At 44.4% G+C, this 24,069-nt stretch overlaps 1 long non-coding RNA gene across 1 annotated transcript; it reads left to right on the forward strand.

The window, feature by feature from the left end:
• The first annotated feature begins 991 nt into the window (after positions 1–991).
• LOC310743775 lies at positions 992–9,875 on the forward strand. The gene is made up of 3 exons (XR_014539221.1): positions 992–1,074; positions 1,543–1,593; positions 9,136–9,875. It is a non-coding gene; the product is annotated as an uncharacterized lncRNA (long non-coding RNA).
• Positions 9,876–24,069: the final 14,194 nt, after the last annotated feature.

Raw genomic sequence — 24,069 nt, forward strand, 5'->3', positions numbered from 1 at the left:
ATTTGAGTAAGATTTGAAGGAATGTGGGAGCAACTCAGGCAAGCTAGGCTCAAGGAGACTGAAGGGAAGGCATGCTGAATATTTTCAAATATTTAAAAGGAAGAGAAAAAGTAAGGAAGAACACACATTCTAGAAAGAAGAAGAAGTCCCAGCAAAGGGATACAAAAACTTATGGAATATGCAGAAATTGTGAAACTTAGCGGAAGAATGAGAAATCAAGATAGCAAACTTTTTATAAAAGAATGTAAATGGTTTGTTGGATATTTACAGATAAATTGTAAACAGATAAAAAACATTGGCAGGATTATTTTAATAACCTGCAGTTTCATAAGAACGTATATTCAAAGAAGATGAATAAATGAGCAAATTATGTTAATTAGGATATGCAGAAGTTTGTAAAAATAAATTTAAAGAACCGCAGAAAGAGGGGAAAGGAAGTCAGGTTTTGAAATGTCAAAATGATTGTAAAATCAGGGAAAGTTGGGAAATAATGGGAGAAGAGGGACAGGCAGAGCTGGAGCAGCAGCTGGCTGACATGTTGTCCCTAGAAAGCATCCCAAACCATTCCAGAACCCGGCAGGCCTTAGAAGTAGGAGAGCAAAGAGCTCAAAGACAGAGGATACTTAGCGTCACCCATAGAGGAGGTGATGATGATGACGAATGAGGAAGTGGGAGAGACGGGGGGTGGAGATTCACTTGTGACAAGGCCATTATCCAAGAGGCTGGGTTCTATAGCCTCTCTCTGTAAAGTCTGAAATAAAAAAGGACTGTGAGAAAATTTTCCTTGTCTTTATACTTTCCTGGGCAACCAGCCGGGAGCTGCCGACAGCAATCCTGACAGCTGAGCATAGATTCTGTTGAGTACAGATTCAGGCAAACACTAGTGATACTGTTTTCTCCAGCTGAATCACATGATGATACTGCAGTGGTCAGTTTCTCTCATGACCGCATCACAAACACTTTGAGGAGCAGGCTGTGTTACAAGTTCTTCTGTGGTTGGAGGGAAGAACTGCATTTTGCCTTTTCAATTTAAAAAAAGGAAACCAACTAACTGGGCAAACAGTCTGACCTCAAGTGAGTAAGGAGTGGAGAGGTGGGATTGGGATAGGGTTGCCGTCAGAAAAGTTGTTGAGTGTTTTTTGTGGGGGGGGGGGTTAGTTTTACCCAATTCTGGGTGTGTGGCAACTCTAGACTGGGATATTTTATTAGGAGAGGCAGGCCTAGGCTTTAATCACAGGGAATTGTTTTCTAATCACAGTGATTTGTGGGTGGGATGTTCCGTTCAAGTGATGTTTCTTTTTCACTCCTGGGAAAGCAGGCTGGATGATTAGCATCCTTTCCAATCACTTTCTGCTTTCTAATATACAATTAAAAACTGATACTTCAATCAGTTTCCTTTCATTCTGCTGCCTCCCTCCCCTCTCAGATTGCTTTAGACTGGTTATGACTAATTAATTAATTAATTTGTTCCTTGTTTATTCTAAACTCTTTCTGTCCCCCACTCCCCAAACCATTCTGTTTTTCTCTCTTATTTTTCCTTAGGTTTCTGCAAACCTCTCTTAGAGCCTGTCATCTCTCACCCTCAACCTCTGTGTGCGAGTGTTGCTTTTTACGTTTTTCCAGTTGTTTTCTCCCAGTTTTCCTTTGCTTGCTCAAAGTTTCACCCACCTGGCTTCAGTTTTTGGGTACCTCTGATTTCATTACATTGAATTCTTGCCATCCAGCATTATAGTTTTTATTAAGTTTGGTTCCCTCTCCCCTCTAGGTCTGGCACTTCCCCCCAATTAGCTAAGTCTACTTGACCCTTGGGATGTGGGTGGCACTGTGGGTTAAACCACAGAGCCTAAGGCTTGCTGATCAGAAGGTCGCGGTTCGAATCCCTGCGACGGGGTGAGCTCCCGTTGCTTGGTCCCTGCTCCTGCCAACCTAGCAGTTCGAAAGCACGCTAGTGCAAGTAGATAAATAGGTACCGCTCCGGTGGGAAGGTAAATGGCGTTTCCGTGCATTGCTCTGGTTCGCCAGAAGCGGCTTAGTCATGCTGGCCACATGACCCAGAAGCTGTACACCGGTTCCCTCGGCTAATAAAGCGAGATGAGTGCTGCAACCCCAGAGTCGGCCACGACTGGACCTAACAGTCAGGGTTCCCTTACCTTTATCTTACTCGACCCTTAAATAAGTTCTCAGCTGTGTTGATCATTGACAGTCTGCTATTATCCACTTACCTAAGGGGGACACTCCTCAGCTTTCAGACTGATTGCCCATGAAACACTGCGAGAGGTCAAGTGGTTTCTGTTCTACACATCCCAAAATAGTAGTGTCCCCTGTGAAAGAACCACAGCACCTATTGTTTTGAAAGCTGGCAGCTTCATCTCCACAGAAGGCTCAACCATGTCTACAAATTTCATTCATTCTGGCCAAAAAGTAAGAATTTGGAGGGAAGAATTCAATGTTGCACTTTGACAAACATCCCATCTGCAAAAGAATTTCAGCTTGCCAGATGAAACAACCCCAGCCTTTCTCCTGTCTGATGTTCTGTCCCCCCCCCCCGAGCCAATTTTGGAGGGAGGTACATAGTGGAACAGGGAGCCCCTTTGCACAAACAAAAATTCTTGCCCAGGACTTTTTTGCTGGCAGGAATAATCAGGTTAGCAGTGCCTGGAGGCTTTTCATTTTCAGTAAAACTTTGGGGTTTATTTGAATGAAAATCCCAGGATGGAAAATTTGGCAAGCTTAATACACTCTTGAGAGGCTCCTTTGCCTGAAACTTCATCCACTTCTGTGAAAAGGAGGGGGGAATTACAGCTGTTTTTGGATTTTCCTTTATAGTTAATGTGGGAAACCAGTGATTTGACGTTAACTGATCCAATTCTGACATGAATAACAAGTCAAATTAGAAAGACACAGAGTAGATGCTTTCTAATAATACTGATCCAAAGCGAATCCAGTTATCAGTGTATTCCCCTAAAAACAACAGTGTAGGACAACAGGACTAACATTGCTAGATTCTAGTCAGATTTATCTCCCAAAAATCTGGACAAACAAGTATGCCTTCAGCTGACAACTAAAAATTAAAGCATGAGGACAACTGCACTTCCATGGGGAGGACATTCCAGAATAGGGACACCACAACAGTTAAAGCCCTCTCTTCAGTCACCACCTCACAAGTCATGTCCATGGGCAGGATCACAAACAGGGGTGCCCCTGTCGATCTCAAAACATGAATTTAAGTACTCCTTTAAGTACTTGGGTCCTAAGCCATTCTGAACTTCATATGCCAGTACCTCAGTGGACAAGCAAATACAATAGAAGATAGCGAGAATGTTTCACTAGAAGGGACCAGCCTTGCACATTCTTAGATAAATGGACAGTTGCCTGGCAACAGAAACCAAATGAAGATGCCTCTAAAAAAAACAGCCTGTGTTGATACACCACCCTCAGTTCTACAGGTATGGGGTTATATACAAATAATAATAATAATAATAATAATAATAATAATAATAATATCAGAGAATATATTCATAGCAAGTAGCTTACTGTTGACATGTGTGGGGAACCTCTGACCTTCCAGATGTTTCTGAACTACAACTTCCATCATCCATAGCCAGTAGCATGATGGGTGTTTAAGTTCAGCAACATTTCCAGGGCCACATGTTCTCCACACCTGTGATATAGTATCAAAAGACTGACCCAAGTGACCAGCTGTTCTACTCGAACTACATATGACCCAGTCAGTAATCCAGTATGAACTGCCATGGGTAGTGAAACAGGTTTTTCATCTTATCAGTGTAGCATAGGAGTCACAGTGTCAGACTAGGCACCTGGGAAACCTGGGTTCAAATTCCTTTCAGCCTTGAAGCTTGGCTTTCTTCCTGAGCCCAGTCAGCCTAACCTACCCACCAGAGTTGTTGTGAGACTAAAATATGGGGGAAAGGAACGAGTACCATGTGTGTTAGCTTGAGTTCTTTGGAGGAAAGGTGAGATATACATGCAATAAAACAAATAAAGAAATCGGGCGACAAAGCTTTTTCTCTGTAGGCTGTTATGGGCCAAGGATGCCTTTCAGACACCAACAAGGAATATGCTGATGTGTGCCCTGTGTCGCATGGCTCCCAAGGATTCATTTTTAAGGGACTGGAATGAAACACCTGGGGCAAGCAAACAGGGAAAGTGGACTTCTATTTAAAACTTAATGAAGTGTTTCCCCCCTCCCAGCCTTCTTTCATCCACCTGTGCTAAAGAGACTGGTGGGTTTAGCATCACACAGGCACCATTCTAATTACAATTTTCTGAAAGTTAAAAAACAAAGGAAAATGGAAGGGTAGGGAGCCAGTTTCTGTTTGGGGGAGGGAGGGAGTTGTTCAAAGCCACAGAAGCTTTTTTTTAAAAAAAGCTTCTGCAACTCTTTTGAAATTACTGAAAGGTATTCATTAAGCCAAGAGTTTGTTTGTTTTCCTGCCGAGATTAGTAGGAGGTGGTTGATGGCCAAGGAGATCAAAAAGTGCTCAGGCTACTTGTTGCACAGCAGAGGCCAAAACACAGAGAAGTAATTAGAAGGTCAAAACCCACCATCATAATAACCAGAAGCCCACCGAGAGGAAGAGGGAAGCTTGGTGGAGTCGCTACTTACCTTTGTTTCAAATGTGTGTGACCAGTCAATTGGGGATTGCATTTTCACTGATGTAGTCCAGAGAAAATGTGACAACATGGAGCTTTATTTCTTATTAAAATTTGTTGGGAGTTTCTATTTTGGAAAGTGTAATACTTCAGCAAGGGAAAGAGGTGTGCACAACAGCTCGTGCTTGCTTTTGTTGTTGTTGTTTAGACATTTAGTTGTGTCCGACTCTTCGTGACCCCATGGACCAGACCAAATCTAACAGTGACTGAGAGAGAGAGGTTCCAGAAGGAGACAGGATTAACACTGGTTAAGAAAGTAAAATACCTAGGGGTTAACATGACCACTAAGAATGTGAATTTATTTAAGGACAACTATGAAAAATGTTGGATGGAAGTGAAAAAGGATTTAGAAATATGGTCAAACCTGAAGCTATCATTTTTAGGCCGAATTGCTGTGATAAAAATGAATGTATTGCCAAGGATGCTGTTTTGTTTCAAACATTGCAAATTTTGGATAAAATGGAGTGTTTCAAGAAGTGGCAGAGAGATATCTCTAGATTTGTCTGGCAGGGCAAGAAGCCTCGAATAAAATTTAAGATATTAACTGATGCTAAAGAAAAAGGTGGATTTACCCTGCCAGACTTAAAACTTTATTATGAATCAGCCGCTTTTTGTTGGCTGAAAGAATGGATGCTTCTTGAAAACACTGACGTGCTGGATTTAGAAGGTTTTAACAATGTATTTGGGTGGCATGCATATCTGTGGTATGACAAGGTTAAAGCACATAAAGCGTTTAAAAACCATATTGTCAGAAAAGCACTGTTTAATGTTTGGATAAGATATAAGGACTTGCTTGAAAATAAAACCCCAGGTGGTTGTCACCAATGGAAGCGAAGGCTCAGAAAAAGCTCAATATGGAGGCCAAATGGCCGAAATATTGGGAAATTTTGGAACAAGAGGTAGACAGATTAAAACTGCAGAGTTTTGAAAAATTAAAAAATAGAGTGCGAGATTGGCTTAATTATTACCAGATAATGGAGGCATATAACTTGGATAAAAAAATTGGCTTCCAGGTGGAAAAATCAAAATTGGAAACAGAACTGCTAGATCCTAAAATTAAGAACTTGTCAAGAATGTATAACTTGCTGTTGAAATGGAATACTCAGGATGAAATGGTGAAATCTGCTATGATTAAATGGGCACAAGATGTTGGACATAATATTATGATGGCTGACTGGGAACAGTTATGGACCACAGGTATGAAGTTTACAGCATGTAATGCCTTAAGAGAGAATATAATGAAAATGATATACAGGTGGTACATGACACCAGTCAAGCTTGCAAAAATCTACCATTTCCCTATAATAAATGTTGGAAATGTAAAGAGACTGAAGGTACATTCTTTCACCTTTGGTGGACATGCCCAAGGATTAAGACTTTCTGGGAGATGATCTATAATGAAATGAAAAAGGTATTTAAATATACCTTTCTGAAGAAACCAGGGGCCTTTCTCCTGGGCATGGTCGGCCAATTGGTGTCAAAGAAGGATAGAACTTTCTTTATGTATGCCACAACAGCAGCAAGAATACTTATTGCAAAGTACTGGAAGACACAAGATCTACCCACCCGGGAAGAATGGCAGATGAAGGTGATGGACTACATGGAACTGGCGGAAATGACCGGCAGAATCCGAGACCTGGGAGAAGAGTTGGTGGAGGAAGATTGGAAGAAATTTAAAGACTATTTACAGATACATTGCAAAATTAATGAATGTTAGAAGGATGTTGGAATGATGATATGTGGCTTTAGCAGAAATGTTATAAAGGATTTGGGAAAAACTGACTGTTAATTGATGAAAGGAGGGAAAGTAAAGATACATTATATTAAGATAAATTACAGGACAAAAATTTGAAAAGATGGAAAGGATTTGCTGAAACAGATAATTGAACTAGAATACAAAAAAGGGAGGTGTGAGGAGGTCAAGGAACTAAGCTAATGAAAGATAAATTATGGGAAGATGCGCTGTATTACTTTTTTTTGCTTTTTTTTAATGGATTTTATTTTTTGTGTTTTTTCTTTCTTTTTCTTATTCTTGTTTTTCCTTATTGTGATGTGTTGTATTGTTTTTGTTTAAAATGGTGTTTTTTGTCTTTTTTTCTGTAACCCTTAAAACTTTAATAAATATTAATAATAATAATAAAGGAAGGTAAACGGCATTTCCGTGCGCTGCTCTGGTTTCGCCAGAAGCAGCTTAGTCATGCTGGCCACATGACCCGGAAGCTATACGCCAGCTCCCTCGGCCAGTAAAGCGAGATGAGCACCGCAACCCCAGAGTCGGCCACGACTGGACCTAATGGTCAGGGGTCCCGTTACCTTTAACTCCCTTTCTTTTAGAGAGTGGTGTAGTGCTTTGAGTGTTGACCAGAACCTACAAGACCAGGGTTCAAATCCCCACTCAGCCATGAAGCTCACTGGGACAATCAATGCTTCTACACCTTGCTTAACAGGTGTGTTGTGAGGATTAAATGGGGAGGGGAGAAGTATGTACCTTGTGCTCTTTGGGATATAAATGCAGTAAATAAATAAATAGTACCTAGGTTGAAAAAGCAATGTGAGAGACAAAAGAGGGAAGTAAAGAGGTGGAATAGGAGACAGGCAAGAATAAGGAATGCACGTGGGCTGCAAATGCAATTATTTGTACTTAGGCTTCCTTTTAGTTGAGGGTGGGGGCTAGATAAAAGCTTCACAAAAGAGGTATTGTTGTTCTTTTCGGCCTGCATAAAGCCTCATTCCATAAAGCAAGGGAGGAACCCTAATTTGTATTGGCATCTGCATCTAGATCTTCAACATTTGTATTAGGATGTTCAGAAGAGAGAGGGACAAAAGCCAATACAAATTAGGGTTGAATATTGGAGCACAAATACAATATTGCAGCCCCACCGGCTCTTTCCTGTCCTCCTCCTATAACTTTTCTTCCTTCTGTTATTGCCGTAGTTGTTGACTGCGGGTGGCGCTGTGGTCTAAATCACTGAGCCTCTTGGGCTTGCCAGTCAGAAGGTTGGCGGTTCGAATCCCCGCGATGGGGTGATCTCCCGTTGCTCTGTCCCAGCTCCTGCCAACTTAGCAGTCTGAAAGCACACCAGTGTGAGTAGATAAATAGGTACCACTGCAGCAGGACGGTAAATGGCATTTCCATGCACTCTGGTTTCCATCACACTGTTCCTTTGCACCAGAAGCGGTTTAGTCATGCTGGCCATATGACCCGGAAAGCTGTCTGTGGACAAACACCGGCTCCCTTGGCCTGAAAGCGAGATGATCGCCACAACCCCATAGTCACCTTTGACTGGACTTAACCATTCAGAGGTCCTTTACCTTTACCGAGTTGTTGACAGATGTCTAAGTGTAGTATCTGTTAGATAGATGGACATTTGCACATATCTTAATAATAGTGCCCAACAAACAGTTCTCCGGTTCCTACTCATATAATTTACTATATACCTATATTCATTTTTAAAGTTCAGATGGTTCCCCCCTCCCCACTTTTCAGTGATAATTATTTCATGTATATTTGTTTTCTGGATTTCAGCTGTGCTTTTACTTAAAATCTGATCTATGCTCTGCTTAACAGGGCTTGCTAAACTAGATGAGCCATTGGCCAGATCCATCAGCCTCTTCTTATGTTCTGATGGTATCCAACTCACACATCCCAATCATTGCAAGGATTTGCATTTGTGGAACAGAACCTCAGCCCTCTCCTCCCCAGTGCATACCCCACTTCCTCCCCAAATTTATTCCAGAGGAATAAAACTTTTAGTTTCTTCTCTAGCACGGTGAATCATCAGTTTGGTTGCTGCCCCCAATGGTGGCCTCATTTCCTGTCACGGTGTTTCCTGAGTCTCAGACAAAAGCAAGTGTTTAATGTGTGAAGTAGAAGTTGGAATCTAGCACAGTGATTGGTCAGTTTTGTTGTTACCACCTCTGATGGCAGCTTCATTTCCTTTCCCAATGAGTCTCAGACGGAAGTGAGCGTTTAATGTGTGAAGCAGTGTGGAATGTGGATGTGTGGTGTTTTACTGATGAAAGTTTGGCCTCGTTGAGGGGCAGTATTTCAATATGAGTAGGAAATGAGGCAATGCATGTTCTTTGTACTTTCGTTCATTTACTGTATTTATTTTTCCCAATTTGAACTATAAAATGGTGATTTTTTTGAGTCAAAATGAGAGTACCCCTAAACATTTTTTTTGGGGTGGAAGCACTGCCTAGAACAAATTTAGGGGTGCATGAGAGGATGGGAGAAAGTTCTGTTTGTACAAGCATAAATCTTTGCGCTGGCAGGATGCGTTGGTTAGATCCCCAAAACTATCTAAAATTAATAAATAGGAGCAAAAGCTAACAGCTTTCTTTCTTTCTTTCTTTCTTTCTTTCTTTCTTTCTTTCTTTCTTTCTTTCTTTTTCTTTCTTTCTTTCTTTCTTTCTTTCTTTCTTTCTTTCTTTCTGTCTGTCTTTCTTTCTGTCTTTAAGGTAGCTGCTTGTTTCAGTAACAAATCTTCTGGCTTGAAAGAAAGAAAGGAAAACCCAGGCCAAGATCTTCAGCACAGACAGGCATAATGAAACACATACTGAGAAAAGGAATAAAAAAATGGAGATGATTAAAGCTTTGGGAAGCCAAACAGTGAGTAGGTTTCTCGTGGCTTAAGGGATTACGTGCTTCCTAAGGTGGCTGTCGCTGCAGCGCATGGGGCAAGGAGGAGAAAAATGGAAATCAATGGATGAGCTTCCAGCACCATTTCGACAAATATGTAACGCCAGAATGGTTAAGATTTAGCAGCCAGGAGCCAGTGTGTGCCTTTTTTCTCCAGATGACTTTTCATGTACTTTCTATCGACGCAGGCAGCTAGGCAATGCTCTCATATGCACACTTGAAATAAGAAAAAGATGGGGAGATGTTAGTGTTTCATTGTTGGCAGGTGTAGCTGTGAAGTCATCTAAAAGGGGGTGGGCTTCAGGGTTAAGGGTTTTCTCTCTCTCTGCGAGTTTGTCTTTCCTCTCTCACGGTGTAACAAGAAGATATAAATGCAATTATTTATATCAAGTGTAACATACTCCCCACCGCTGAACCTAATTCATTTATTCAAAGAGGTGCATTTTCCAGGAGTTTTGTTTCTACAGATGGCTTAGCTAAGAACACTATCTGGAGCAAATATACACAAACGTTGGCAGCCTTGCCAAGGAACAAGATTAGATTTTAAACACATTCACACATACCCCAAATCCTCGGCAGAACCAGGAAAGTGTATTTGTGTAGGCTCTTTTAGGCTGCAGTCCCCGTTTGCGTTAGGAGTAAGCCCTACTGAGCTCAGCAGAGTTAGTATATATGTTTAAAGGTAAAAAGGTAAACGATCCCTGGATGGTTAAGTCCAGTTGAATACAACTATGGGATGCAGCGCTCATCTCGCTTCAGGCTGAGGGAGTCAGTGTTTGCCGACAGACAGCTTTCTGGGTCATGTGGCCAGCATGACTAAACTGCTTCTGGTGCAACTGAAGACCGTGACGGAATCCAGAGCACACAGAAATGCTGTTTACCTTCCCGCCGCAGCGGTACCTATTTATCTACTTGCACTTGTGTGCTTTTGAACTGCTAGGTTGGCAGGAGCTGGGACAGAGCAACAGGAGCTCACCCTGTCGCACGGACTTGAACTGCCGACCTTCTGATCGGCAAGCCCAAGAGGCTCGGTGGTTTAGACCAGGGCGCCACCTGTGTCCTGTTGTATAGAATTGTATAGAGCTGTACAGTGAATTAAACTTTGAGACCAGGTGTGAGGAACCTCAAGCCAGGGATCAAATGCAGCCTTCATGGCATCCCTCAGAACTCTTCCCAGGCCTCATAGCTCCTCACCCCTTCTCAAGTCCTTTTGCCGAGGTTGAACTCTCATTGCTTCCCTGGAGGGTGCCTCTGAAACGCCACATGTTCACAAGCTGTTATTCAGAATGGTGCATGTATTGAATATTATATACACAGACAGACAGACAGAGCTAAGAATTACATGCGCAAGATAATTGGGCACCAGGCCTTCTTTTGGATTGCCAACCCCTGAGAGCCAGTGTGGTGTAGTGGTTAAGAGCAGTAGACTCGTAATCTGGTGAACCAGGTTCACTTCCCCGCTCCTCCACATGCAGCTGCTGGGTGACCTTGGGCTAGTCACACTTCTCTGAAGTCTCTCAGCCTCACTCACCTCACAGAGTGTTTGTTGTGGGGGAGGAAGGGAAAGGAGAATGTTAGCTGCTTTGAGACTCCTTAGGGTAGTGATAAAGCGGGATATCTAATCCAAACTCTTCTTCTTCTCTTCTGGTAATTTGTACTGGCTTCTTCCTTGCTCTTCATTGGACCTGTCCACACCTCTGAGGGGAAAGAGTTTCACAGACTCTCCAAGCCACCCCGCTTTCTGATTTGATCCCAGAATGTCCCGCTTTTCCTTAGAACGTCCCTATTTTCATTGGGGAAATGTTGGGGGATATGCAGTTATCCAACCCCTGAGCCATCTGAAGGCAACCCTGTTTAGAAAATGTTGCTTTTTTAAAAAATGTTTAATGTTTTGTTATGTTTTATATGTGTTGGAAGCTGCCAAGAGTTGCTGGGGCCACCCAGACAGATGGGTGGGGTATAAATAGTAAAACATTATTATGGAATAGGATGTTCCTATTTTCATTGGAGAAATGTTGGAAGTTTTGATTTCATAGGCAGGGTGCCACAACAGAGAAGGCCCTATGCCATGTGAGCTAGACCTACTGGTTGGAGAAAGAGAAGGCCCGCCCCTTCCTGCTGCCCATGGTACCTGGGCCAGTTGATAGGGGAGGAGGTATTCTGACAAACAACTTTGTCCCAGGTTGTTAAAGACCCAGGCATTGCCTTTGTGGCTTTGTAATCACAGAAATTTGGCATTGCTTCCATTCAGGTAAATGTTGGCTTTTCAGATTATAAAATTTCCATGTTGCCTGCTTCTAAGAATGTCTTTGCAGATATTCTTTTGGTAAGGAAAATACATTCTGAGATTTTGAATTTACAGTCCCTATAAAGTAATTTCTGCAGTCAGTGGGTGGCACTAACCAATTGCCAGTTCCCATCTTGTACATCTCACTGAGCTATGGTTCTATCTCTTGCAAAACATACCTGAGCATTTAGTCTTTTTTAATGCTGTGAAATGATGTGGTTTCTTTCAAACTCAGTGGAAACCTAACATAAATTGACCACGTCCGTCACCAGTGTCAATTCATTATTTTTGTAGAAAAGCACCTTTACATAATGTGAAATGATTAATCATGTCTCAATAAAATCCCACACTCCTCTGTGCCAAACAGTCAAGAGGTTTAATTATACTGAACATTTTTTATGACAGTGTCATTTATTATATGTTCCTTTATGCCATCCATTTATACATTTTTTTATCACTTAGGTGGCCAATCAGGGTCCAATCATTGAATTAAGCATGAATTTGACATTCTGACACATCTTGAATTGTCATTATTGTTCCTAACAACTTCCAACCTATCATTAAGCAAGGCATCATTATTAACTAGCAATAGGATTGCAAGTCATTTCAGTTGATTTTTGACATGTGGTGCTTGCATTGGGTTATAGCAATGCAAGTTACTTCCACAAAAGGATGTCAGGATTAACAGATGATGAGATATTCCTATGAAAAGGTCAGCAGGCAAGTTTTTTAAGCAGCAAAAGTAATAGCCTGTGGGAGAGAAAATTCAGAACATGTAAAATCAATCCCAGCTAGGCTGTGACCCATCTCCATACTAAGTGGTGATATACTAAGTCCCTTTAGATGTTGTGGGACTCCAGCTTCCATCAGCCCTTGCAACAGGGTGCTGTCATGGAGATGCTATGTAGCAAGACCTCTAGTTTGGCTCTGTAGGATATATAGGACTTGCCGATCAGAAGGTCGGCGGTTCGAATCCCCGCAACGGGGTGAGCTCCCGTTGTTCGGTCCCAGCTCCTGCCAACCTAGCAGTTCGAAAGCACGTCAAAGTGCAAGTAGATAAATAGGTACCGCTTTGGTGGGAAGGTAAACAGCATTTCTGTGCACTGCTCTGGTTCACCAGAAGCGGCTTGGTCATGCTGGCCACATGACCCGGAAGCTGTACACCGGCTCCCTCGGCCAATAAAGCGAGATGAGCACCGCAACCCCAGAGTTGTCCACGACTGGACCTAATGATCAGGGGTCCCTTTACCTTTTTAACAGTTGAACCAGCTGGGCACTGTGGGGCATCATTTGTCAGCAGTGAGATAAGCTGGCACTATTTCAAATTGTTGCTCACCTCTTCCCCGACATGATTATGAGGAGCTTCACAAATGTCCAACGCATGATGTTTTTACATCAACTGTTCCATCAGATTCAAGATAAAACAGCATGTGTCTGCTCATTAAGGGAAGAAAAAGTCAACTGGTAAAGGAAATGAGAGCGGTATAATTTAATTATGGCGCTTCGGGACATCCATGTTGGGCAGTCAGATGGTCTTCTCCAACAGTAGCAGTGGAAAATGTTGGGAATAATTTGTACTTTCCAAAGGCTGCCTCCATTCTTTAGTATCTGAAGAAATAAGGCATATGATTTCACATGATTTTTGTTATTTTATTGTTAGGGGGAGGGGTCAGGGCTGCCGGGGAGTGTGCCCCAGCCCACAAAATGGCTGGGGCATGTCCCGCAGTGGGGGATGCACTGGGGCAACCGATCTCAGTGATCACGGGTAGGAGGAGGAGTTACGCTAAGACTAGACCATGTCATTACAGAGGGGGCAGGTTTAGTCGTTGTCTGAGGACTATTCCTGCCTCCGGGTCTGGTCTTGACCGGATGGATACTAGAATCAGCAAGGGATACCCACATGACCTGAAGGTGCTGCTGTGCAATGCCAGGTCAATGATTCATAAGACCACTGCCATCCATGACTTGATCATGGATGGAGGACTTGACCTGGCATGTGTAACAGAGACTTGGTTGGATGAAGCAGATGGGCCTGTCCTTGCCGCTGCTTGTCCACCAGGTTTCTCTTACGCACAGCAACCCAGGTCATGTGGGCGGGGAGGGGGGGTTGCAGTGATTTTTAGGAAGTCATTAGTTTGCACCAGGCGTCCTATTGGGAAGACCCAGTTTTCCGAGTGCATGTTCTGGAAGTTGGGCAATAGGGGCAGTACAGGATTCCTTTTGGTGTACTGACCTCCCCGCTGCACCAAGGATTCCCTGCCCGAGCTGCTTCAGGTCGTGGTGGATGTTCTCCTGGAGACACCTAGCTTGGTCGTCCTAGGGAATTTTAACATCCATGCCGACACGACCTTACAAGGGGCCGCTCGGGACTTCGTGGAAAGCATGGCCTCCATGGGGCTGTCCCTGAATAAGTCTGGCCCAACCCATAGCCGCGGACATGCCTTGGACCTGGTGTTTACCTCTATGGATGTTGATGATCTGACACTAAGTAAAAGCGAAATGAAAGAAGTGTCATGGTCAGATCACTTCCTGGTGCAACTGGACTTCTCTGCGACCCATCCCCTCTGCAGGGAGGTGGGACCAATTCGGATGGTCCGCCCCCGCCACTTAATGGATCCAAATGGTTTCCAGAGAGTGGTAGGGGATGCTTTATCCCATGTTGATGGCCTTTCAGCTGATTCCCTGGTGGCCCGCTGGAATGTGGAGTTAACCAGGGCTATTGACTGTTTGGCTCCGAAGCGCCCTCTCCGATTGCATGGAGCCTGGACAGCCCCGTGGTTTTCCACGGATCTGAGGGCAATGAAACAATCGTTGAGACGGCTAGAGCGCCGGTGGTGGATAACTCATTCCGAATCTGACCGGACACAGGTTAGAGCTCAACGTCGAGCCTACCAAGTGGCAATAGCGACGGCGAAGAAGAATTTCTTCGCCGCCTCTATTGCATCTGCAGAAAACAGCAGCAGGAGACTTTTTCAGGTGGTTCACAATTTAGCGGAACCACCTGCAACATCGGGGCCCAGTACGGGCCACATGTTCTCCTGCAATGATTTTGCAAAGTTTTTTGCAGATAAAATCGCTCAGATTCGGGAAGAAGTAGACTCCACCATGGGAGCAGGACCAGGGCGGGAGAGTGCTAGAGTTCTGTCTAGTCAAGTTGAGTGGGATCAATTCCAATCTGTTACCTCCGAGGATGTGGACAGCCTGCTTGGACGAGTGAAACCAACCACCTGTCTCCTGGATCCTTGCCCATCCTGGCTTATAAAAGCTAGCCGGGAAGGACTGGGCGATGGGCTTCGTGGGGTGGTGAATGCTTCCCTCCGTGAGGGAGCCTTCCCAGACCCGCTGAAAGAGGCGGTTATTAAACTGCTTCTTAAAAAACCATCTTTAGATGCGGCCACGATGGCCAACTATCGCCCAGTTCCATTCTTGGGCAAGGTGATTGAGCGAGCGGTTGCCGAACAACTCCAGGCACGCCTGGAAGAAGCGGACCATTTGGATCCCTTCCAGTCGGGATTCAGGCCTCATCATGGGACTGAAACTGCCTTGGTCGCACTGGTTGATGATCTCCGGCGGGCTAGGGACAAAGGTGAGAGCTGTTTCCTAGTTCTGCTGGATCTCTCAGCGGCGTTTGATACCATCGACCATAACATCCTTCTGGACCGTCTTCAGGGGCTGGGAGCTGGGGGCACTGTCATACAGTGGTTCCGCTCCTTCCTCCTGGGCCGTGTTCAGAAAGTGGTGGTGGGGGATGAGTGTTCAGACCCCTGGGCTCTCACTTGTGGGGTGCCTCAGGGTTCTGTCCTCTCCCCCATGCTTTTCAACATTTACATGCAGCCGCTGGGAGAGATCATCAGGAGGTTTGGGCTGGGTGTTCATCAGTATGCGGATGCTACCCAGCTCTACCTCTCTTTTAAATCAGAACCAGTGAGGGCGGTGAAGGTCCTGTGTGAGTGTCTGGAAGCGGTTGGAGGATGGATGGCGGCTAACAGATTGAGGTTGAATCCTGACAAGACAGAAGTACTGTTTTTGGGGGACAGGAGGCGGGCAGGAGTGGAGGATTCCCTGGTCCTGAATGGGGTAACTGTGCCCCTGAAGGACCAGGTGTGCAGCCTGGGAGTCATTTTGGACTCACAGCTGTCCATGAAGGCACAGGTCAAATCTGTGTCCAGGGCAGCTGTTTACCAGCTCCATCTGGTACGTAGGCTGAGACCCTATCTGCCTGCGGACTGTCTCACCAGAGTGGTGCATGCTCTGGTTATCTCCCGCTTGGACTACTGCAATACACTCTACGTGGGGCTACCTTTGAAGGTGACTCGAAAACTACAACTAATCCAGAATGCGGCAGCTAGACTGGTGACTGGGGGCGGCTGCCGAGACCATATAACACCGGTCTTGAAAGACCTACATTGGCTCCCAGTACGTTTCCGAGCACAATTCAAAGTGTTGGTGCTGACCTTTAAAGCCCTAAACGGCCTCGGTCCAGTATACCTGAAGGAGCGTCTCCACCCCCATCATTCTGCCCGGACGCTGAGGTCCAGCGCCGAGGGCCTTCTGGCGGTTCCCTCATTGCGAGAAGCAAAGCTACAGGGAACCAGGCAGAGGGCCTTCTCGGTAGTGGCGCCCGCCCTGTGGAACACCCTTCCAGCAGATGTCAAAGCGATAAACAACTACCTGACATTCAGAAGACATCTTAAGGCAGCCCTGTTCAGGGAAGTTTTTAACATGTGATATTTTACTGTATTTTTGGTTTTTATGGAAGCCGCCCAGAGTGGCTGGGGAGGCCCAGCCAGATGGGCGGGGTATAAATAATAAATTATTATTATTATTATTATTATTATTATTATTATTATTATTTCATTTTTAAAAGCCTGTTAAGTGGAAGAGGGCCGCGCCACTTAATAATATTTAAAATTATTGTTTGACAAAATTTATAGACCATTTAATCAAAAAAGAAAAGAAAAATCTAAACAGTTTCCACAAAGTAGTGTGAAATAATTATGAAATAATAATATTGGAGCCTTAGCTTCAGGATCTGTCCTTTCAGTGAGCACTCAGGGCTGATTTCCTTCAGAATGGATAGGTTTGATCTTCTTGCAGTCCATGGGACTCTCAAGAGTCTCCTCCAGCACCAGAATTCAAAAGCATCAATTCTTCAGTGATCAGCCTTCTTTATGGTCCAGCTCTCACTTCCATACATCATTTGAACCATAACTCAATCCAGTCTTCCTCCATGCCAAATGAATGTGACTTCTGCTTCAGGAATATCTGAGGAAGGTGGCGGAGAACAGAGTTCTGTTGAGCCCTACAAGAATTCTCCACACACAGATGCACAAACTGAATAAATCATGCCTCACATTTTTTAGCATTTCAAGTCTACAAGGTACAGTTAAGTTAAAACTTATGAACAGCCAATAGAAGTGAAACTTTCTCTTTTTTCTTTTGTTATTGTCCAGAAAGTGTGCTGGAAAGCCTCAGTTGTCACATTTCAAAGACTGTGACCCTTGGGGCCACTTGTCATATGTTGAACAGTTCTTGGGCATGAGATCACTGAAGCTGTGGCCAAAGGTAACCTCTATAGATTATATCTGTGATATTTGAAAGGAGCTGATGCTTTTGCTTGTTGGGTGGGGCATGGGGAGAAAGGAAAATTAGTTAGTTTTCTTTGTAGAAGGACTGTGACCTGAAAATAAATTCCAGATTATCTTCTGTCCTTCCAGCTTCCACTACCCCCCAACACAGTTTCTAATAATCTGTTTGCTTTCCCCATGCCCCAAACCCAAATCAACCAACTTTGGAACCCTTAAAGGTAAAAGTAAAGGGACCCCTGACCATTAGTGACCGACTCTGGGGTTGCGGCGCTCATCTCGCTTTACTGGTCGAGGGAGCCGGCGTAAAGCTTCCAGGTCATGTGGCCAGCATGACTAAGCCACTTCTGGCAAACTAGAGCAGTGCACGGAAACGCCGTTTACCTTCCTGCCAGAGTGGTACCTATTTATCTACTTGCACTTTGATGTGCCTTCGAACTGCTAGGTTGGCAGGAGCAGGGACCGAGCAACAGGAGCTCACCCCGTCGTGGGGATTTGAACTGCCAACCTTCTGATTGGCAAGCCCTAGTCTCAGTGGTTTAGACCACAGCGCCCTTATCGTCCTTTAAGAAAATGAAGCTGGATCTTCTTAAACAACAACAACCCCATGTGTTGCTCTGCCATCCATCCCCACAAATCAAGTCTGAAAATGGACCTGCAGCCTATTACTCTCAATAGCAAGCAAGCAAATAAACAAATTTGTGAGACACTTGTTATTGCCACAGGCAACTCAAAGCAATTTTACAAAAGAAAGAAAGAAAGAAAGAAAGAAAGAAAGAAAGAAAGAAAGAAAGAAAGAAAGAAAGTCTGCCTTTAGGTGTCTGTCTCAAAATAATTTCTGTTGCTGCCCACTGCCACAAGACTTCTTATAGCAAAGAACTGGAAGGGAGACAAAAAAACCCACAATAATAGATTGGCAAATCAAATTTGCTGAATTTGCTGAATTGGCCAAAATGATGGCAGCTATCAGAGAACCAAAAATTTAATAAAAGAATGGAGTTGCATGAATGAATATACGAAAAAACATTGCTCCGGTACAGAAATATTGATATGTAAAGAACAGAGGTGGTAAGGGGGAAAGGTTACAAATGCAAATAAAATCAGAATATTTGTCAAATACAATATAACAGCACAACTGTAAAGATAAGTTATTTAATTAAGGTCAAGCAACGATGGAAGGAAGTCAGATTTTAACTCACATTTTGAGTTATGTTGAACCAATGGGGGGTGAGGTGGGGTGATGCTTTGTGTTACTAACATGTACATATGTGTAAACCTTTCTTTTTTCTGTTATTTTGTTGAGATAAAATCTTCAATTAAAAAATAAAATAATTTCTGTTGCTGCTGCCACTGCAGTTGTCGAAAGGGAAGTGGTCTTATTTGGCCAGGCAGGAGAGGACTGACCTGATGTTCTCAGCAGCTGATGATGACTGCTTGGCTAGCATTATCTTTTTTGGTTGCCTTCACAAATCTTTGGCTCGGATCTGCTTTTTCCACTCCACAAGATTTGTTTAGCGGCTTGTGCTGTGTTGCATAGGGCGGCATTTATTCTAATTCCTTTGCTCACACTCACCCCATTAAGCTTCCATTTTCAATCATCAGCTATTGAAGCACTTCACTGCACCACTAAGCAAGTCGCTGTAGTGTTTTATGCTGCAGCCGTGCTGTCGTCTCCTTTATCACTTTGCTGATACTTGGTGGATAAAACTTATCTGCTGCGGAGACTAGTGCTAAAGAAGGCTCCTCGGAATTTTGAAAGAACAAAAGAGAAGGGGAAGAAAGGGATTTTCTCAGTTCGAAAACAACATTGCTCATAGACACATCAGCAAATCTTTAATCCACCATCAGTTGAAGATGGCTTCAGGATTTAGGGACAATGTGTGCTTTGTGTTTGGAATTATAGCTGCACTGTGCGACTATGAAAAGGAAGGACCCTCAAATAAAATAATTGTCTTTTAAATCTTCGAAAGGGGGATCTCTAATAACATCTTTGTAAACCAATCTATATGTTCCAGATTTGTGTCATGTGCAACAGTGATAAGGTGTCCCTCCACTCTTTCATCTAACTGATAAAATGCTGAAAATATATGGCCCAGGGCAGATGGACCACCCCAACTGACACCTCCCTTAGGATGTTGAGGACACACTGAGTACAGGATTTTAGCCAGTTGTGAATCCTCCCAATGACTCCCAATATTTAACCAGTTGACTAACCAGAATATCACCCATAACTTTACTCAAAGCAAGATAAATTATGTGCACAGCATTCCCACGATCTATTAAAATAGTAACCTGACTAAAAAAAGAGATAAGACAACTAATCACTGCACTGAAAGAAATGTGTTTATTCTAATCTAACCTATTCTAACCTATTCTAATCTATTTTAGTATCTTCCACAGTACAGTGGTACCTCTAGTTAAGAACTTAATTCGTTCTGGAGGTCCGTTCTTAACCTGAAACCGTTCTTAACCTGAGGTACCACTTTACCTAATGGGGCCTCCCGCTGCCGCCGCATCGCCACCATGCGATTTCTGTTCTCATCCTGGGGCAAAGTACTTAACCCAAGGTACTACTTCCGGGTTAGCGGAGTCTGTAACCTGAAGTGTCTGTAACCCAAGATACCACTGTACCAAAGTCAAATTAACCAATTTTAATTTTCTCTCATTCGTCAGGATTTCTCAGTTATGACAGGGAGAAGTTATGAGAGTCAGACCACCTCTTCTAAGGTCCTTCCCCTGTTGGAGTGCTTCAGGTCAACCCTCTTGCCTGAAGGCGGACACATCTCCTGTGCTCCATGGTTTCCTGCCTAGGGTGCTCCCTCCACTGTTGGACTGATGAGATAGCTTGGGAGGCATTTGGTTCCTTCAGCCCAGGAGAAGATGTCCATGAGAGCTCTGAATCTGGTTCTACAGGATCCAGTGCTGAGGGATCTGGTTCCATGGGCAGTTCCAGTGCTTCCCTGCCAGTGTGGTGTAGTGGTTAAGAGTGGTGGACTCGTAATCTGGGGAACCGGGTTTGCGTCTCCGCTCCTCCACATCCAGCTGCGGGTGACCTTGGGCCAGTCACACTTCTTTGAAGTCTCTCAGCCCCACTCACCTCACAGAGTGTTTGTTGTGGGGGAGGAAGGGAGAGGAGAATGTTAGCCACTTTGAGACTCCTTCGGGTAGTGATAAAGCGGGATATCAAATCCAAACTCTTCTTCATCTTCTAATCACCAGAATCAGCTTCAGTGTTGGGAATCTAGTGGCTCCTTAGTTGGTGAAACTGTAGCATCTGACAGGTGGAATCTACACATATATAAAAAATGCTGTGAAAATGCTTAATTTTTGTGTGTGTGAAACATTTATTGAATTTGCCATAGCTCACCATCACCATCTAGTGTCACATTTGCATATTGTACTTTAAAAGGTAAAGAGAACCCTGACCATTAGGTCCAGTCGCGGACGACTCTGGGGTTGCGGCGCTCATCTCACTTTATTGGCTGAGGAAGCCGGCGTACAGCTTCCGGGTCATGTGGCCAGCCGCTTCTGGCGAACCAGAGCAGCGCATTTACCTTCCCACCAGAGCGGTACCTATTTATCTACTTGCACTTTGACGTCCTTTCAAAGTGCTAGGTTGGCAGGAGCAGGGACCGAGCAATGGGAGCTCACCCCTTCATGGGGATTCAAACCGCCGACCTTCTGATCGGCAAGCCCTAGGCTCTGTGGTTTAACGCACAGCGCCACCCGCGTCCCATCATATTGTACTTTACAACACACTTAAAACATTTTATTTGCAGCTGTAAAGCTGAGTCCTCAGTGTCCTGTTCAGTTCTGGACTTACCTCCCATGGCTCTATCTACCTTCTCCAGCTATGTAAGTCATCCAGTGTGCTTGTCTTTTTTAAGAACTAGACTGAGGCTGTCAATGGCAATTGTATTATGATGGTGCGCAAGCCCTTATGTAGACTTTTGAAATTGCCCATCCTGTAGCCCAAGATCACCCCCCAAAACATCATACATACATCACAGAAGGAGGTGGTCTACAGCAGGGGAGGTGATCTACAGCAGAAATACATCACAGGAGGCGGTCTACAGCAGAAATCCTCCCTGTCAAGATACCTGATTGCATTACCTGGGCAGTCTGGTCATTCTTTTGTGATGGTTAATTCTTTAGTTCCTGAATCCAGGTCACAGGCTCACTTTATTCATACATAAATATGCTCTTAAGACAGGATTCACAAGCAAAAAGACAATAGGAAGGCTTTCCCCATTTGCCTCCCTTACTGCAGGGGAATATTTGAGGTCATTGGGAGAGTCAAAATGGCTTCAGGATTGCTCTCCCTTACTATTTCAGATGCATGGATCATATTTATTAAATATGTGTGCATTTATGAATATTTATGCTATATTCTTATAACACTTGTGAATTATCTTTAGCTTTTGCAAAGCTCAAAAAAACCTTAGATACCTTCCATATTCTATGGAAATCCTAACTCAAAAACTCCCACATTAAGTCAATTGAAGCTTTGCCCTCTTTAGGACTTCTAAGGTAGCATCTCAGCACTTGGATAGATTTTTCTGCTACTCTTAAATCATAGCACTTATGTGCACTGGGAAATTAAAAAATGAAGCAAATACAGCAAAATGATCAGAACACAGAATGAAAGGGCTTAACATTGCTTAGTCAAGGGATCCAGGACTTCTGATATATAACCGCAATGGGAATCAAAACATGGGACCATAATATTAATAAAGCAGCTCTGTCATTCTTTTAATGAGAAAAGCTAAGACTCTGCCTTTTTGATCCATGATGTTTCATCTCTAACAACCCAAATGGTGTCCCTGTGAAAATTATGAAAATGAAGACATATGCAATGTGTGCATTGATTTTTGATAGATGCTATGTTTAAATCAAAAGCATAAAAGCACATTGCACAATTTTTTAAATAAGTATATGAAAACTGGGAAATACTATCAATAGAAATCCAGATGGGACACAAAGTCTAAAGATCAAATGGCAGGTGAATTAAATTAAAAGGAGGCTGGGATTCCACACACACACACACACACACACACACACCACTTATCTCAGAACTTAATGCCCTGTCTATACAACTGATTAAACTGGCCATATGAAATATTAAGCATGAATAAACTGTGCTTTCAGAATCTTCATGGCTGGCCACCGATCACCTCAGTTCCTTTCCCGTAGAAAATTGATTGCAGATCAATACAGGGCCAAAACGATATATAAATGAGAATCTCAAACTTATCGCCCTGACTTAGAAGTAATTGAATAACATTCTGCAGTTCCAGGAGAGGACTGTGGATTGTGCCTGTTAGGTGAAATCTTTTGTAAGGTTCTGCTAGAACAGGGGTCAGCAAACTTTCCCAGCCTTGGGCCTGTGTCTCCAGCGCCAATGGCACGGAGGGCTGGAGAGCGGGGGAGCGCATGCCCATATGTGTGCGCACACGCTATTTCCGGCGCACTTCTGGGTCGGAGGAGCACCGGAAATAGCTTGTGCGCATGTGCACGGGCCTCCTCTGACCCAGATGTGCACCGGAAATAATGCTTGTGCATGCACAAATAATGCTTGTGCATGCGCACAAGCTATTTCTGGTGCTCCTCTGACCCGGAAGTGGGCAGTCACGCAGCGCCACGCCGGTAAGAGCGGGCGGCGACAGCGGGGGTTGCCGTGGGCCAGATAAACAAGTCCCTCAGGCCTTATCCAGCCCACGGGCCTTAGTTTGGGGACCCCTGTGCTAGAAGGAGACTGCCTGGGGTACAAAATGTGAGCATTTGCAAGGTGATCCAGAGGCTCCAGCCAGTTTCGCTTCTGTCTGATTTAGGCTAAGCCAGCTGAACTGACGCAAGAGGAACTTGCACCAGCACTAACCCTGAAAAATAGGAATTCTGGGGGGAAGGGAGGGAGAGAGGTGAGAGCAGAGGGGTGGGCTTACTCTGGATCCTTACTCCATTCTGCTTAGTTACATGGCCTGACAACCCACATCAGAGCAGTGGCGTAGCATGGTTGGGCCAGGGCGGCCATGGCCCCAGGTGCAAATTTATGAGGTGCAAGCAGGTGCCTCCATGACAAGCTCTGTCATCGAGGCTGGAGCTGTGAGGAGGCAAGCTATGGCCAGGCCAGGCCTTCAGGGATGGAGCAACGCCTCCTTCTCCTCGTGGTCAGCAAAGCGACACCCGTGCGCACCCCGCCCCTCGACCAGTTGAGAGGGAGGAAGGAGGAAAGCATTGTGTGTCAAGGTCCCCAAAGCACCCCCCAATAAAACACAAGTGACACATTATTTTTGTTTAAGGTTTTGGGCATAATTTTGGCCACAACTTTATTAAATTACAAGCAATGTGAGTGGTTGCTTAGGCATTGGTTGTGACTATCTGACCCCACACAGTGACAGTCTGACATTCGCACACCTGCGAAGTCAGAAAAGGGTAAGACACCCGGGGAGAGAGACAGGACTGGGAACCATGCCTCACCTCTCCCCAAATGCTCCCAGGGGCTCTCGCGTGGCCCTAGCCCCTTGACAGGGTTCAGGCAAAAGCATGGCGAGCCCCTGGGTTCCTTTAATGGAAAACCCTTGCAGCAGCAGCACTTTTGGAGGGGCAGGCACAGCCAAATCCATACCCCTCCACCAACCAATTCCAAAACCAATGCCTAACCGCAACCTTGTGACGATTTGCTAAGCAGTAGGCAAAAACCAAATGGCACCAGCCAATCAGCCAAATGGACAAAATTCCTACCGGGCCCCTGCCCCAAGAGCAGACGACCCCATGACAGGCATAGCAAGGTCAAGCGAACAGCCTAAAATAGGGAGGGAGGGCGGGTGATCCGATGCACACAGCAAAAAGAGGAAGCTCAACACTGTGTGCAGGGCATTTAA

This window comes from Podarcis filfolensis (assembly GCF_964270895.1).
Source record: "Podarcis filfolensis genome assembly, chromosome: 1".
Taxonomy (NCBI): Eukaryota; Metazoa; Chordata; class Lepidosauria; order Squamata; family Lacertidae; genus Podarcis; species Podarcis filfolensis.